At 41.5% G+C, this 14,495-nt stretch overlaps 1 long non-coding RNA gene across 1 annotated transcript; it reads right to left on the bottom strand.

The window, feature by feature from the left end:
* Window positions 1-8,557: 8,557 nt before the first annotated feature.
* On the bottom strand, window positions 8,558-12,489 carry LOC105532429. The gene is made up of 3 exons (XR_001004975.1): window positions 12,404-12,489; window positions 10,912-11,056; window positions 8,558-8,773 (listed from the first exon to the last, which is right to left on the bottom strand). It is a non-coding gene; the product is annotated as an uncharacterized LOC105532429 (long non-coding RNA).
* Between the last annotated feature and the right edge of the window lie 2,006 nt (window positions 12,490-14,495).

The following is a 14,495-nucleotide window of genomic DNA, read 5'->3' on the forward strand; positions in this document are numbered from 1 at the left end:
GCTGGGATTACAGGCATGTGCCACCACACCTGGCTAATTTTGTATTTTTAGTAGAGATGGGGTTTCTCCATGTTGGTCAGGCTGGTCTCAAACTCTGGACCTCAGGTGATCCGCCCGCCTCGACCTCCTAAAGTGCTGGAATTACAGGCGTGAGCCACCATTTCCAGCCTGAAAGTACTCTTTAACGGGTCACTGGTAGAGGAAAATGTGAGAAATCATTGATGTTCAAACTATTCCCTTCTTCAAGGTAACGTAAAGAATTTCAGCTCCTTGGGACTCAGGAGTGCTATCCTGTCTACAGAGAGAAGCAGTAAACACCTACAGACATTAAACATTCACCCTCAGTCTCTTCTGTGCCTAGGCAGATATCTTTCCACTGACCATGTGCTAAAAAGTCATGATCTTTTCACATCATTAACTTAAACACCACCAGGATTTCTTGAATAAATGCATTCATTAATATAAGTGAATGGAATATGCACTCCTGTTATCTTTTATTTCTATGAGAAAAGGACCAATCAACAATGAGCATTTAAATTAAATTCTATCAGCAAAATATACTTGTATGATACCATAGACATTTGCATTTTATACCCTGCAATTACTATCTGCTAATAGTAATTTAATTGTTTAATGAATAATATCAAGGAGAGCAAATATTAATGAAAATGTAGAACATTTTATTTTATTTTATTTTATTTTATTTTATTTTATTTATTTTTGAGATGGAGTCTTGCTCTGTTGCCCAGGCTAGAGCACAGTGGCGTGACCTCAGCTCACTGCAGCCCCCACCTCCCGGGTTCAAGAGATTCTCCTGCCTCAGCCTCCTGAGTAGCTGGGATTACAGGCGCCTGCCACTGTGCCCGGCTAATTTTTGTATTTTTAGTAGAGATGGGGTTTCACCATGTTGGCCAGGGTGGTCTCAAACTCCTGACCTCATGATCCACCCGCCTCGGCCTCCCAAAGTGCTGGGATTACAGGCATGAGCCACCGCGCCCAGCCGAAAATGTGTAACATTTTAATGAGAACTTCTGGTTTTATTTGTCAATAGTGACAACTATATTAAGTAATTTTTAAAAGATGATTAATCAAAGCCAGAAAATAGTAAGGAAAGATGATTGCATGGCTCTTGAATATTAGATGGCCAAAGGAAAACAGCTAATTTCTAGAAGTAGTGTTTGGGGAAGAGAATAGAACAAACTGTAGCATAAAGTGTAGCATAAATTGTCAGGTGTTTTGCATATGTATTTTGATACTAATGGGGACAATTTTGATACTAAACTGGCTAGAAAGAGAATGCAATGAGATTCCATGAATACCCCTGTCTACATGCCTTTTTTATTAGAATAACATCTAATCCTGCTTGGCAGCTGAAAGATATAATTAGTGTGCTAATGAGTAAAATGTCTACAGAGTAGAGAATGGTCTCAAAGGTTGGTGGAAGATGTTCTGGGAAGACATGTTTCTGCTGTTGTTGCTTTATTTGTTTCTACGTTATGACTTGCATTCACACACTGGTGAAGTGGACACTAAGCAACAAGTATATCCGATACTCCTTGTCATGCTGGAGGGTCACTGTCTTAAGGAGCTTTTTGGTTTCCAGGAACAAAGACCCAAACTAACTCAATTAAGTCAGGATATTGGGAACATACAAGAGGACAAAAGAAATGTCACAGATACAGAAGCCAGAGTAGGGTTAACACACACACATTCAGGAGAATAAACTGAAAGGTGGGTCTTACTCCAAGACTTCTCTGGAGATATCAGCAGTATGTCTTTGCCGCAGTGCTCTGCAATTGACAGGGCACCTACCCTTCCACACATGCCTCTCTGTTTTCTCTTCCTAGGAACTGGCTTACTCACCCTCTAATCTGTGATTCTTTTCTCCATCTTGAAGTATATGCTCATTTATAACTATAGCTCATGCACAGTTTACCTCACTCATAACGTGGTCCAGCCTATCTCCATTTCACTCCCTTTCACTGTATTTTCCCACTGATAACTCTATTCTCCTGGAATATCCCACTTGGATTGCCTAAGATAGATAGTCTCATTGGCTTAGACCATCTTTCATGCATGGGTCACTAACTAGCTCATACATTGACTGCCCTGGGTCTGGTGCCCACTCTTTTCCAACCAGTTGTGTCCTGAGAGGTGGGAACACATGGTACCAAATGTGATTGCCCAGGGCTCTTCCTTCAGTAGGGAATGGAGAAGGGGCCACTTTCCTTTGGAGCACCTGCAGGTCAGCCAGGCAGTGTGACTGACATCTCTAAACAACTAACTCAGGGGAACTCAGTCAGAAGACAAGCCAGTAGATAGTTTCACTATCTGGTTTGGAGATCTTCAGTGAGTCAGTAAATTGATAATTGTTTCATATTTACTTTATATAATATGATTATAGCCTATATTTCTTTTAATTTGTAAGTAAATGTTAGTAATTATGAGAGACAGGTACACTGGAGTTCTGATGCAATTAGCTTCTTGAGTCAAAACAATTCCAACAGATAGAAACATCTAGGAACCCACCATCTTCCCTCTCATAAAATAAGCTCCCTTTAGAATCCATGAATCATGACTATCCAATCCATTTTTAATAGCTTCTGTCGGAGACATTTCAAAATAAAGGGCAGTTATTATTTATTGTTTGTAATGAAGCCTGCTCAGCCCAGAGGGACATTAAGAGGATCACTGTCAGATTTTGTAAAATACCTTTGGTTTTTCAATGGAAAGGTACTATATATGATAATAAAAGGAATAGCAATAATATTCTTCCACCATCTTGACACGGAGTTCATCTTTCTCTTAAAAAATAAGTTCATCTTTAGGCCTTATGGGGATTACTGAATTCAATTTGTCCTAAGAATGCTAAGGCTGGTGAAAAAAAGGATGCTTATTATAAAAGCACTTTCTCCATTCCCTGTTCTGTTCAATATATGTTGTTCTTAACTTTTGTGTATATAGGAGAGTTGACTACCTCTTGTAAATGCACAATAAAGTAATGCCGAAAACTGCCATGGCAAAAAATGGTGCTTTTGCCATTACTTTTGCACCAATCTAATAATTGAAATTTGAACTCTATAAAAATTTTAGGATGGTATAGAAAGAAATTTTTCAGGTGAAACTTTGCAAATGTTTCCCAGACTTACATGCATGCACTCATATGCTCAGGCAGTTCTATGCACACACATGAGAAAGAGACAAAAATAAGAAAAGGAGATATGAAGTGAGAATTTTAAGAAAAACATTATATTCACACCTATATATGGATTGTGTTTATATTGCCTTACAAAGCACTTCTGTACATGTTATTTCACTTGATTCTCACTAGAAACCTTGGAGCTAGGTGGGAAGATGAGGATTGCCTAGCTCTTTTGCCCTGGGCACTGTAAAATTCTTTTCCAGAGAACAGGGCTGGGGATGGGAGAGCAGATGTGTCCACCATTTCATGCAGGCCACAAAGGGAGAGACTCTGTGGAAGCCCAGAAAGCTAGTGAACCCAGACATTGTTCTCCATCATGTCTTAATGTAGATTTCCAACTGTTTTTCCTTTAACCTTGCCAATACCTATGTTAAGGTGAGGAAAAGAATGCATTGTGAGACAGACAGAGTTGAAGGGGTTAGATCACTTGGATTATTCATTTCTTGTCAATTTTCAGGAAGCAACAGAGACCAAGATACTTAGTGCAAGCCACAGAGCTAAAAGTAATGATGAAGTAACTATATATGATATGAGGAGGTCAGGAACAAGAGAGCTTTCCAAATCTGAGCCTCATGCAGGGGTTCCTGTGCTCAGTTCTCTATGACTTTAAGTCTGACTCACATATTTGATGTGCAGTTAATTCTCTATAAACAAACAACCTGTTTGATATGCTTTGGCTGTGTCCCCACTCTGATCTCATCTTGAATTGAAACTCCCACAATTCCCATGTGTCATGGGAGGGACCTGGTGGGAGGTAATTGAATCATGGGGGCAGGTCTTTCCTACATTGTTCTCATGATAGTGAATAAGTCTCACAAGACCTGATGGTTTTTTTTTTGTTGTTGTTGAGATGGAGTCTCACTGTGTCGCCCAGGCTGGAGTGCAGTGGCCGGATCTCAGCTCACTGCAAGCTCCGCCTCCCGGGTTTACGCCATTCTCTTGCCTCAGCCTCCCAAGTAACTGGGACTACAGGCACCCGCCACCTCGACCAGTTAGTTTTTTGTATTTTTTTTTTTTAGTAGAGACAGGGTTTCACTGTGTTAACCAGGATGGTCTCGATCTCCTGACCTCGTGATCCGCCCGTCTCGGCCTCCCAAAGTGCTGGGATTACAGGCTTGAGCCACCGCGCCCGGCCGACCTGATGGTTTTATAATGCGGAGTTTTCCTGCACAAGTTCTCTCTTGTCTGCCACCATGTAAGATGTGCCTCTCACCTTCGGCCATGATTGTGAGGCCTCTCCAGCCACGTGGAACAGTGAGTCCATTAAACTTCTTTATCTTTATAAATTACCCAGTCTCAGGGATGCCTTTATCAGCAGTGTGAAAACAAACTAACACACTGTTTTGACCAAACCATGGCAAAGAATTAAGTAACCACCCCCAAAGAAGTTGCCCAAGGCTTGCCTCTGCAGATACCCCTACCATCAACTCCTGCCTCTTGTGAATGATCACACTGCTCTAGTTTTTTTTTTTAATTTCCACTTTTCAAAAATTCCAGGCTGTCTCAAACAAGGCAACCTAACAACTTTCTCCCTATAGAAAACTTAACCTTGTCATTCTCCCACTTCTAAATCTAATTCAGAATTGCTTTTCTGGTTTTTACAACTCTTCATTGGTTTGCTCCTCCCTGCACTTCCAAATTCATGTCTCCTTATCTTCATCAATCTGTCACCTTCAACACCACCCGTCACTCTACTTCTTGGCTTTTCAGGCAGTTACTGTTTGAATGAGAAGATTGAAAATCTCATTTCTCACTTTTGAGAACTCTTACAGGAACATATTGCAAAGCCTCCCGCAAACCCGAGAGAGAGGAAGAGAGAGAGAGCATGACACCTCACAAAGAATGTCTAAAGTGGGAGTAGCCCTAAAATAGAGTACAATAATAAACTGATGCTGCTGTGCTTTCTTTAAAAAAATGAAAACAAAAAACAAAGCAAAATCTCACAATGGAACTTTCCTTCAGTAAATGAGTTATTATCAAAGTATTCAATTCTAGAAAAATCCCACAAATTGCTAAATTCTCTTTAAAAAAAATATAAATAAATAAAAAACCATGCCGTTCAAACCACTGCAACAAGCCACAAGGGAAAAAAGGCTACAAAGACAAAGCCCCATTCTCATTTGGTACCAGTGCTACCCTGGTATGTGTTACACCACTGAAAAGACTTGTTAACTCAAACATCTGTTCTAAGGCACCCTTCACCATCAGAACTGGTACTCCATTCATATTCCTTCCTTCCACAGGTTTGACAGATGGATGAATTCCTAATGGCCCCAGATAAGATTCAAATAGTTGCAATAACCACCTCCTCCTTAGTGAACACGACTTTCCCCCCAGGTAATAAAATGGAGATAATGGTAGAGGGGTGTAAAATAACATAAATTGGGAATCTAGGTTCAAATCCAACATTTTCCCTGCCAGCAGGAACACCAGACGGTGGTGTCTTGATCCTGCCATGCACATATTCCATGAGTGACAACAGGCAATGAGATGTGAAGGAAAAGAGAAAGATGTGCCCACCAGGTCCTTCCCAAAGGGCAGCCAAGTGTTTTATTTGAACTGCCTTGTGGCTTATTGGAGTCAGAACTGCATGTTCCGTAGAAAACTGTCAGCCACCAAGTTAGGATCTTTACTGATTATCACCGAAGGTCTTTTGTCTTTGGAATGCAATGAAAAATAACTCCCATAAAGGAAGCTGGTCTAAGCTGGGAAATGCAGGCTACTATATCAGAGTCATGTGGATAGATGTGTTCTGCTAGCAGGCTTCCATTTTACTCTATAACAGAAAAGAAAGATAAAATTTCCAGGAAAAAGAAATGAAAGCTGCTGCCAGTGGAAAGAATGTCTACCACCAAGTCAAGTAGGCTGGGGGCTCCACTTACAGATGGTGATTACCATAGACTATGGATTAAACCGTGTCTGCACATCCACACCAGAAGTCTCTACAACTCGATTTGGTCTTCCCCTCATGGTCTTTTCTTTTCTTTTTTGAGATGGAGTCTCACTGTGTCGCCCAGGCTGGAGTGCAGTGGCGCAATCTCAGCTCACTGCAACCTCTGCCTCCTGGGTTCAAGCAATTCTCCTGCCTCAGCCTCCCGAGTAGCTGGGACTACAGGCGCCCGCCACCACACTCGGCTTATTTTTTTGTATTTTACTAGAGACAGGGTTTCACTATGTTGCCCAGGCTGGTCGCAAACTCCTGACCTCATGATTTGCCTGCCTCGGCCTCCCAAAGTGCTGCGATTACAAGCCATGGTCTTTTCTTACACTATAATCTTCCAATTTTGATTTTTGCTCTAAGTTGGCATAAGACTCACATATCTAAGGATGTCAGGTTGTAAGTATAGAAATGAATGTCATTCTAATTTGTTTCTGTGTATGAAAGTTAATGTAGAATGAAGATGTATACATCATGATTAAAAGAGACTGTGAAGAATATTTTCTAGTGAAGAATTTGCTTCCTATAGTTTTGTGGCCTCTGGTGTTATAATAGAGGGTAATCCACTTATATATTTTCATTAAAATTTATTCATAGTCTTGTCATGTCTTTTTTCATAATGTGCCAATATTCTTGTCCTATCCACTATCAAAATGAACTTAAAACATTTATTTTTTAAAAGGTTGCATGCTATTGACTTTACATGTTTTCTGTTGGTATATTTGTCCTCCGCACCCTCTTTTCCCCTCTTGTCAACTGCAATTCCGATTCACATTTGGCTTTGCATTACATTTTCCCCAATTCTAACATTCCCATTTGCTTTCTTTCCACTCTCGTTTCATTGCTAATTCTCTGGAGAGAATGAAATTCTATTGTTGTTATTGTTATTTTCTTTTTTCTTCTAAAGATTGGAGAGTAGAGCTCATATTTGCGAAATGACTAGTTCCATAAATATCAAGAAGTGAGTAATAAGTGGAAACTGTTCTTGGAATCCTAACTCCTAGGATGTGGTCTATTTTTAGTAGACCACATAATAAATGGGCGGAGACCAAAAATCCAAGTGCCTTGAATATTGAGGGTGAGCTGAAATCAAATCAGGTTTCTTTCTGGTAATTGATTATAAAGTAATTTCATCCACAATGACAATGAATTGATAAGTCAATTTGAGAAATATGTTATTAACTCATTTTTATAATTAAGAAGCTCTTAACAGATTTCTGTAAATGCTACAAAAATAAAACTCCAAAAACAAACATAGTTTAATTTTGTTAATAAGATATAGCTCTCATTTAAAAAAATTTTTTTTTTGAGACAGAGTCCAGCTCTGTTGCCTAGGCTGGAGTGCAGTGGTGTACTCTTGGCTCACTGCAGCCTCCATCTCCCGGGTTCAAGGGATTCTCTTGCCTCAGTTTCCCAAGTAGCTGGGATTACAGGTGCCCACCACCATACCTCGCTAATTTTTTTTGTATTTTTAATAGGGATGGGGTTTCACCATGTTGGCCAGGCTAGTCTTGAACTCCTGACCTCAAGTGATCTGCCCGCCTCGGCCTCCCAAGGCTGGGATTACAGGAGTCAGCCACTGCACCCGGCCTCATTTAAAATTTTTTTTAAAAAGGTAAAATTGGCCTCTTAGCTAAGTGATTATTTATCTTGCAGTGTGAAAGGACAAGAAAGCTCTACCGGCACAGGACTTAGCTGCTGCTGACCTCCTTTATGTTATCAGTGGACAAAAAGGCTGGTTAAAACTTGCTTTGATGCCAGGCATGGTGGCTCATGCCTATAATCCCAGCACTTTGGGAGGCCGAGGTGGGCGGATCACTTGAGGTCAGGAGTTCGAGACCAGCTTAGCCAATATGGTGAAATCCCATCTCTACTAAAAATACAAAAATTAGCCAGGCCTGGTGGTGGGTGCCTGTAATCCCAGCTTACTCAGGAGGCTGAGAGAGGAGAATCTCTTGAATCTGGGCGGCAGAGGTTGCAGTGAGCCAAGATCGCTCCACTGCACTCCATCCTGGGTGACACAGCAAGACTCCATCTCAAAAACAAACAAACAACAACAAAAAAACACACAAAAAACAAAAACAAAAAACAAAAAACAAACAAAAAAACCTGATTTGATATAGTTTCCTGGTGATTTTTTGTTTTGTTTACTGCTGAGATTTAAAATGGTTGCTTACCTTAAGAGAAAGAGAGTATGCTTGTAAAATTTAAGTGCAGGACCAAAACATGGACCCAAGGGAGCGGAGGGTGAGCACAAAGGAGATCACAGCTACTCTCTGCTGTGTTATAGGAGAGGGTAGAGCCAGCTGGCAGACAGCAGGCTGGAAGCCAGCAGTTAGAAGCAGCAGCTGTGGGTGACCTCGTCTGGGAGAAATGAGAAGGATCCCTAGAGTGGAGAGATGTGACGACAGTGCTCATAAAACCATTGTTGCCTTTACTGAAAGAGCAGAAGTCAGGTGTTCTCAGATATTAGAGGACAGACAAGTCAGGTGAGCTACTTAAAAATTCAAATTCCTTGTCCTACTTCAGTCTTGAGGCCCGAAAATCTTTATGTTACACCATCAACACGGACGACTCTGAGACAGCTCTTTCAGGAACCACACTTTAAAAACCCCTGGACTAAGGTGCAGCATCTGTGAAAATAAAACACAAAGATCTGTAACAATTTTGCAGGCGATCGGGCTACATATTTCTACTTAGGGATTTGGCTTTTGTTTAACCCTTTTTAAAAGTCTCACTTACCCATGAAATTAAATTACTTCAGGGTTATTTAATTAAGTAAGACACTTCCATTTTCTGATATTCTGACCTCTTGTCAGACAATGTGTCCCCATTTGGAGTGTTCTAATATAATCTTTATTTTAGAAGAAACTATGCTCTTTGCTGTTACAGCAGTTGTTTCTATTTGTTGCTGTTTCATTCTTTAAAAATAAAACCATACTGAGATAAATGCACAATTCCTGCTTCTCTCAGTTACCTACCCAGAAATAAAATAATTCTAGCTGTAACTGAGTCTAAGCTATGCCAAGCCTGTCTGGTAGCCACTGTTTGAAATGCCTGCATAGAGCCTTGAAGGAATTCATTGTTCTTCAAAGTGCCAGCTGTACATACCGCGATTTCCTGCATGGCTTCTGCCACTCAGGAATGCTGCACCCTGGTGGTTCTTTAGGGGTGTCCTTTTTCTCAATTGCTTCATTGTGGGTCCCATAGTGTCTGTCTGAAGATGTTCCACCACAGCTCAAGAGCACCATCTTGGGATGCACATTTTTGCAACAGATAGAGGACTTGAGTGGCACAGAATGCCATAACTTGCTAGAGGCAAGTGCAGTAAACCTAGAACAAAAAATCAAAAGAAGGAAAGAAAAGGGGCAGTGAGGCAGTTACTTTAACCATGTGCATTAGCTTGGCAACACCTCTTAGAATTTTTCTTGGTAGGAGATGCAGACTTTATCCAAGAAAGACAGTGCTACTGCCTTCCACAAAATTTGTATTTTGCTATTGTTGTCTATAGGTTAAGGTCACAGACAACTTTGAAAGAATCAGCTATAAATCTAATAAGCGGCAAAGCAGCTTAGAGGGCTTTATGGAAAAGTAAGTTCTTTTCAGATATCCTGCAAAAATGTGCTGGCCTTAAATCACCGATGACATTGTAATATTTGAGATATGCGAGAAAATCATTGAACTTTGGGACCATTTTCAGAAAAACAAAAATATAAAAGTACTTTTATTTTCACATCTCTAAAGTGAATCATCAGTCAATTATCATGTAATCTAAAGGTCTGACAAATTGGTCCTTGCACCTTGGATATATGTGTTAGAAATTCTGTGATGGAGTCTCATTTGGCCTTTGCTTTTTCCAGGCTAGGCTTTTCAGCACTGATGTCTTATGCTGGATCTCCCTCAGCTGCCCACACACCCCATGGAAATGGGACAGATGAGGTAGTTGGTGGATGGGGGAAAGAAGAGTGAGACTAATAAGAGAGACCAGACTGGGACAGAATTCATATTTTTCCTCATGGTAAGTAGAGAGCTTGATGTATACGCAAATTCATATACATTTCTTTAGGTTGCCATAGACACTGATGCCAATATTCCCTTTTGTCCTCAGATTCTCTCCCTGAGCACAGGCAGACTATTTAACAATGTCAAAGCCAATCTGTGTGTGGAACACCAACTACAAAAAAAAGTTGGATGGCATTAGTTTCACATGTGAAGTGGTCTGAACAATGCAACTAGGAGTTAAGAAAATGCCAATACCGGCCAGGCGTGGTGGCTCACACCCAGTAGTTTGAGAGGCCAAGATGGACGGATCACCTGAGGTCAGCAGTTCGAGACCAGCCTGGACAACATGGTGAAACCCCATCTCTACTAAAAATACAAAAATTAGCCGGGTGCGGCACACACCTGTAATCCCAGCTACTCGGGAGGCCAAGGCAAGAGAATCGCTTGAGCCTGGGAGGCTGAAGTTGCAGTGAGTCAAGATTGTGCCACTGCACTCCAGCATGGGCGACAGAGCGAGACACCATCTCAAAAAGAAAAAAAAAGAAAAAAGAAAAAAGAAAAGAAAACGCCAGTAGCATCTCTCAGCCTCCCTGGTGTCTAGGCTGCCGTGGAAGAATGAGCAGCCTCTCTTCCAGAAGCTTGAGGGGAACTGGACTGCTGGGGGAGAGGCAGGAGAAGAAATTTAAGGCAAGAAGTTTGAGGATGTAAGGAAATCAATTAGGTATCAGCTAGGGTAATGCTAGACAAACGCTCACGAACAAGCCCTCACATTTCAGTGGTTGTCGTCACCCCCAGGTTCAGAGTCCACTGCAGGTGCTCTTCACTGACTGCAGCTTTTCTCCATGGAACAGTTCGGAGATCCAAGCTCCTTCCATCTTGTGGCTCTGACTTCCCCTAAAGCTAGAGAATCCTTCCTATTCAGATAGGGGAAGAGAGCAGAGAACACAATGATGCTTTTAAAAAAACCAATCTGGGAGTTGACATCAATCTCTTTCTCATTTCATTGATGAAAACTAGTCACATGGCATAATCTGGATGCAGGAAGGACTGGAAGATGCGGTTCCTGTCTGGGCAGCCAAATTCAACTCACATATCTACACTGTGAAAGGGGATGCTGAATTTTAGGGGACAGCAGCCATCTCTGCCATGTAAAGTCCTGATAAGGCATAATAGACAGGACTGAGAAGAAAACCAGCAGAAGAAGAAACAGAATATTATGGAAACTGGACAAAACAGTTAACTTAAAGGAATTGCATTGGTCTGGTAGCCTGGCATAACGAAGATGAGATGGATGATTGAATTAATTATCTTTGAAATTTGGGGGTAAGGTAGTCTAATAATTCAGGCATAATGAAATTAGGAGGCTTTGCTCAGTGTTCAAATGGGATATAATCAAGAACCAGGCCAAGTGTGGTGGCTCATGCCTATGTAATCCCAGCACTTTGGGAGGCCAAGGTGGGTGGATCACTTGAGGTCGAGTGAGTCTGGCCAGTCTCGAGGAGTTCGAGACCAGTCTGGCCAACATGGCAAAACCCCATCCCTACTAAAAACACACAAATTAGCTCGGTGTGGTGGTGTGCACCTGTAGTCCTAGCTACTCAGGAGGCTGAGGTACGAGAATCCCTTGAATCCAGGAGGCGGAGGTTGCAGTGAGCCAAGATCATGCCACTGCACTCCAGCTTAGGTGACAGAGCAAGACCCTGTCTCAAAAACAAAACAAAACAAACAAACAAAAAACAAGAACCAGTTCTGGGGTCTCCAAACAAAAACATTCTTTCCAAGTTATTGGAGGACAAGGTGAGATGTTTTCTAGTTGTTCATGTCCCAAAGAAATTTGCTGTTTCTCTAGCTGGAACACTTGGGCTTTTGCTGGTAGAACCAAAAATAACTCTAGAGGAGAGGTGTTCACTATGTCTGCAATGAGGGAAATGTTCTATATCTTTACTGCTCAATACAGTAGCCACTGGCCACATGTGGCTATTGAGCACTTGAGATGAGGCTAATGTGTCCAAGGAAATTTTAAGAAGTTTACATTTACAATTAAGTAACTACATGTGGCCAGTGCCTACCATTTTAGACAGCTCACCTCTAGAGGGATGTAATGGGCACCTCTTGTATCATCTGCCCAGGCCTCCCCTTTCTCTATAAACTAACACCTTCTCCTACAAGCTTCCTCAGGTGGCTCTGAACAGCCAGGTTCATAACGTTTTTCCTTTTCACCAGTCATGGTTGCTTAACCCTGGGGTGATCACTATACCAACATTTTAGACAGTCAGAGTCTCTTCATAGATGCTGGGAAAATAACAGAGCAGTCAGTCTCTCTGCGGGTAGATTCAGAAGCTGTTGGTAGCCATATTTTCTGCATGGGGATTCAAGAAGCAGAGGATGCCAATCTGCAAAAATGATGAACGAAGCACACATGAAGAGAACAATGAGTGGAAAGAGAAAGCTAGAATTCTGGCTGCTATTCTAGCCCCTGAGTCCATACTATTTCTAAAACAGGGCTGCAGCTGACCCTCAGGGCATGATGGGTATGTCTATAGACCCAGCTACTCTGGAGGCTAAAGCGGGAGGATCTCTTGAGCCCAGGAGTTTGAGGCTGCAATGAGCCATAATCGTACCACTGCTCTCCAGTGTGGGTGACAGAGTGAGACCCTGTCTCTCAAATTAAAACAAAACCAAAAACACATTAACTCAGTTAGGAATGTCTGACTGCCATCTCTACCTATCAAAATTCTACCAATATTTCAAGGCCCATTTCAAAGGCCATCTCCTCTATCCTATTTTTCCTTCTATTTTAGTTTTTGACTACTTTGAGCACACGGCCTTCATTGTTTTATAATTGTTTATAGATGGTTTGTAGGTGCAATACTCCAAAACCTTCTCCAGACACAATTTTTTATTAATGCAGTCTAAAATGGCATTCAATTTTCTGGTAGCTACTTCATATTTTCATCTCATATTGAGTTTTGTGGTCAATTAAGACCCTCAGTGTCATAATTCTTGAGGAGTGAGGCCAGAGCATGCTAGGTCCTCACTGGCAGGCTGCTGAGGAAGTGGAGGAGGGAGCAGAAGAGCACAGCACAGGGAACTTCATACCAGTCTAGAAGTACTAACACGGCAATGATATCTGCTCATGGTCTGTGAAAGATTTAATACTTTATGTAGTGGTGTTCTTTATACCTTGATTTTTTTTTGTGACTTACAGATTTCTAACAATGCATAATTATAGAGTCACTTTTTTAAGTTTAAAATAATAAAAAACAAACACTGGATTGGTGTAGGTGAGAGGGAAACAGCAGCAGGTAATTTTGGATGGTCGAAATATCTGGAGTCACTTGGCTAACCATTCTGTGGTCCAAAGTCCATTAGAGTTGTACAAAAATCTAGCCAATAGCTAATGAGGCTTGGGGAAGGAGCTCCAGGCCTGGACACCTGAGAAAGGTGGTTAAAGACAGGATGAGCCCTTTGGGGCTCAGTGTACAGGTAAGTTAGGTAGTAGAATCATTGGCTGCAGAGCCAGACAGACCAATATTCTTGTCCTGGGAGGGACTTGGTAGAAGTCACTTCGCTTCTCTAAGCCTGTTGTTTTATCTGTAAGATGAGGAAAAATTGTCTTTTGTGGGATTGTTGTGAGATTACCTGAAGGGGAAAATATATACCTGCCCCACAGTAGACACTGAATATATCACAGGTAAGGACTTGGTGGGCTGTTATGTTCTGAGTTAGGCTGGATTTCAGGCAGAACCATGCTTAGTAGAGGAATCAGAAATCAGTAAAAGAAAAGAGGCTGACAGCCAGGTATGTAGGCTAAAGCAGGAGAAGTTAGAAACCCAAAAGGAAAATAGAAAGCTTAGGGTAATAAGATGAATGGCAGTTCCCCTTAGCTGTTTGATACTGTTTGGCTGTGTCCCCACCCCAATCTCATTTTGAATTATAGCTCCCATAATACTCACATGTCATGGGAGGGACCCAGTGGGAGGTAACTGAATCATGGGGACAGCTTTTTCCCTTACTGTTCTTTTTTAATTTTTTTTTTTAATTTTACTTAAGTTCTGGCATACATGTGTAGAACATGCAAGTTTGTTACATAGGTATACACGGGCCATGGTGGTTTGCTGCACCTATCAACCCATCATCTAGGTTTTAAGCCCTGGATACATTAGGTATTTGTCCTAATATTCTCCCTCCTCTTGTTCCCCACCCCCCAACAGGCCCTGGTGTGTGATGTTCCCCTACCTGTGTCCATGTGTTCTCATTGTTCAACTCCCACTTATGAGTGAGAACATGTGGTGTTTGCTTTTCTGATCCTCTGGTAGTTTGCTGAGAATGGCGGTTTCCAGCTTCATCCAT

Source organism: Mandrillus leucophaeus, unplaced genomic scaffold (genome assembly GCF_000951045.1).
Source record: "Mandrillus leucophaeus isolate KB7577 unplaced genomic scaffold, Mleu.le_1.0 Scaffold96, whole genome shotgun sequence".
Lineage (NCBI taxonomy): Eukaryota > Metazoa > Chordata > Mammalia > Primates > Cercopithecidae > Mandrillus > Mandrillus leucophaeus.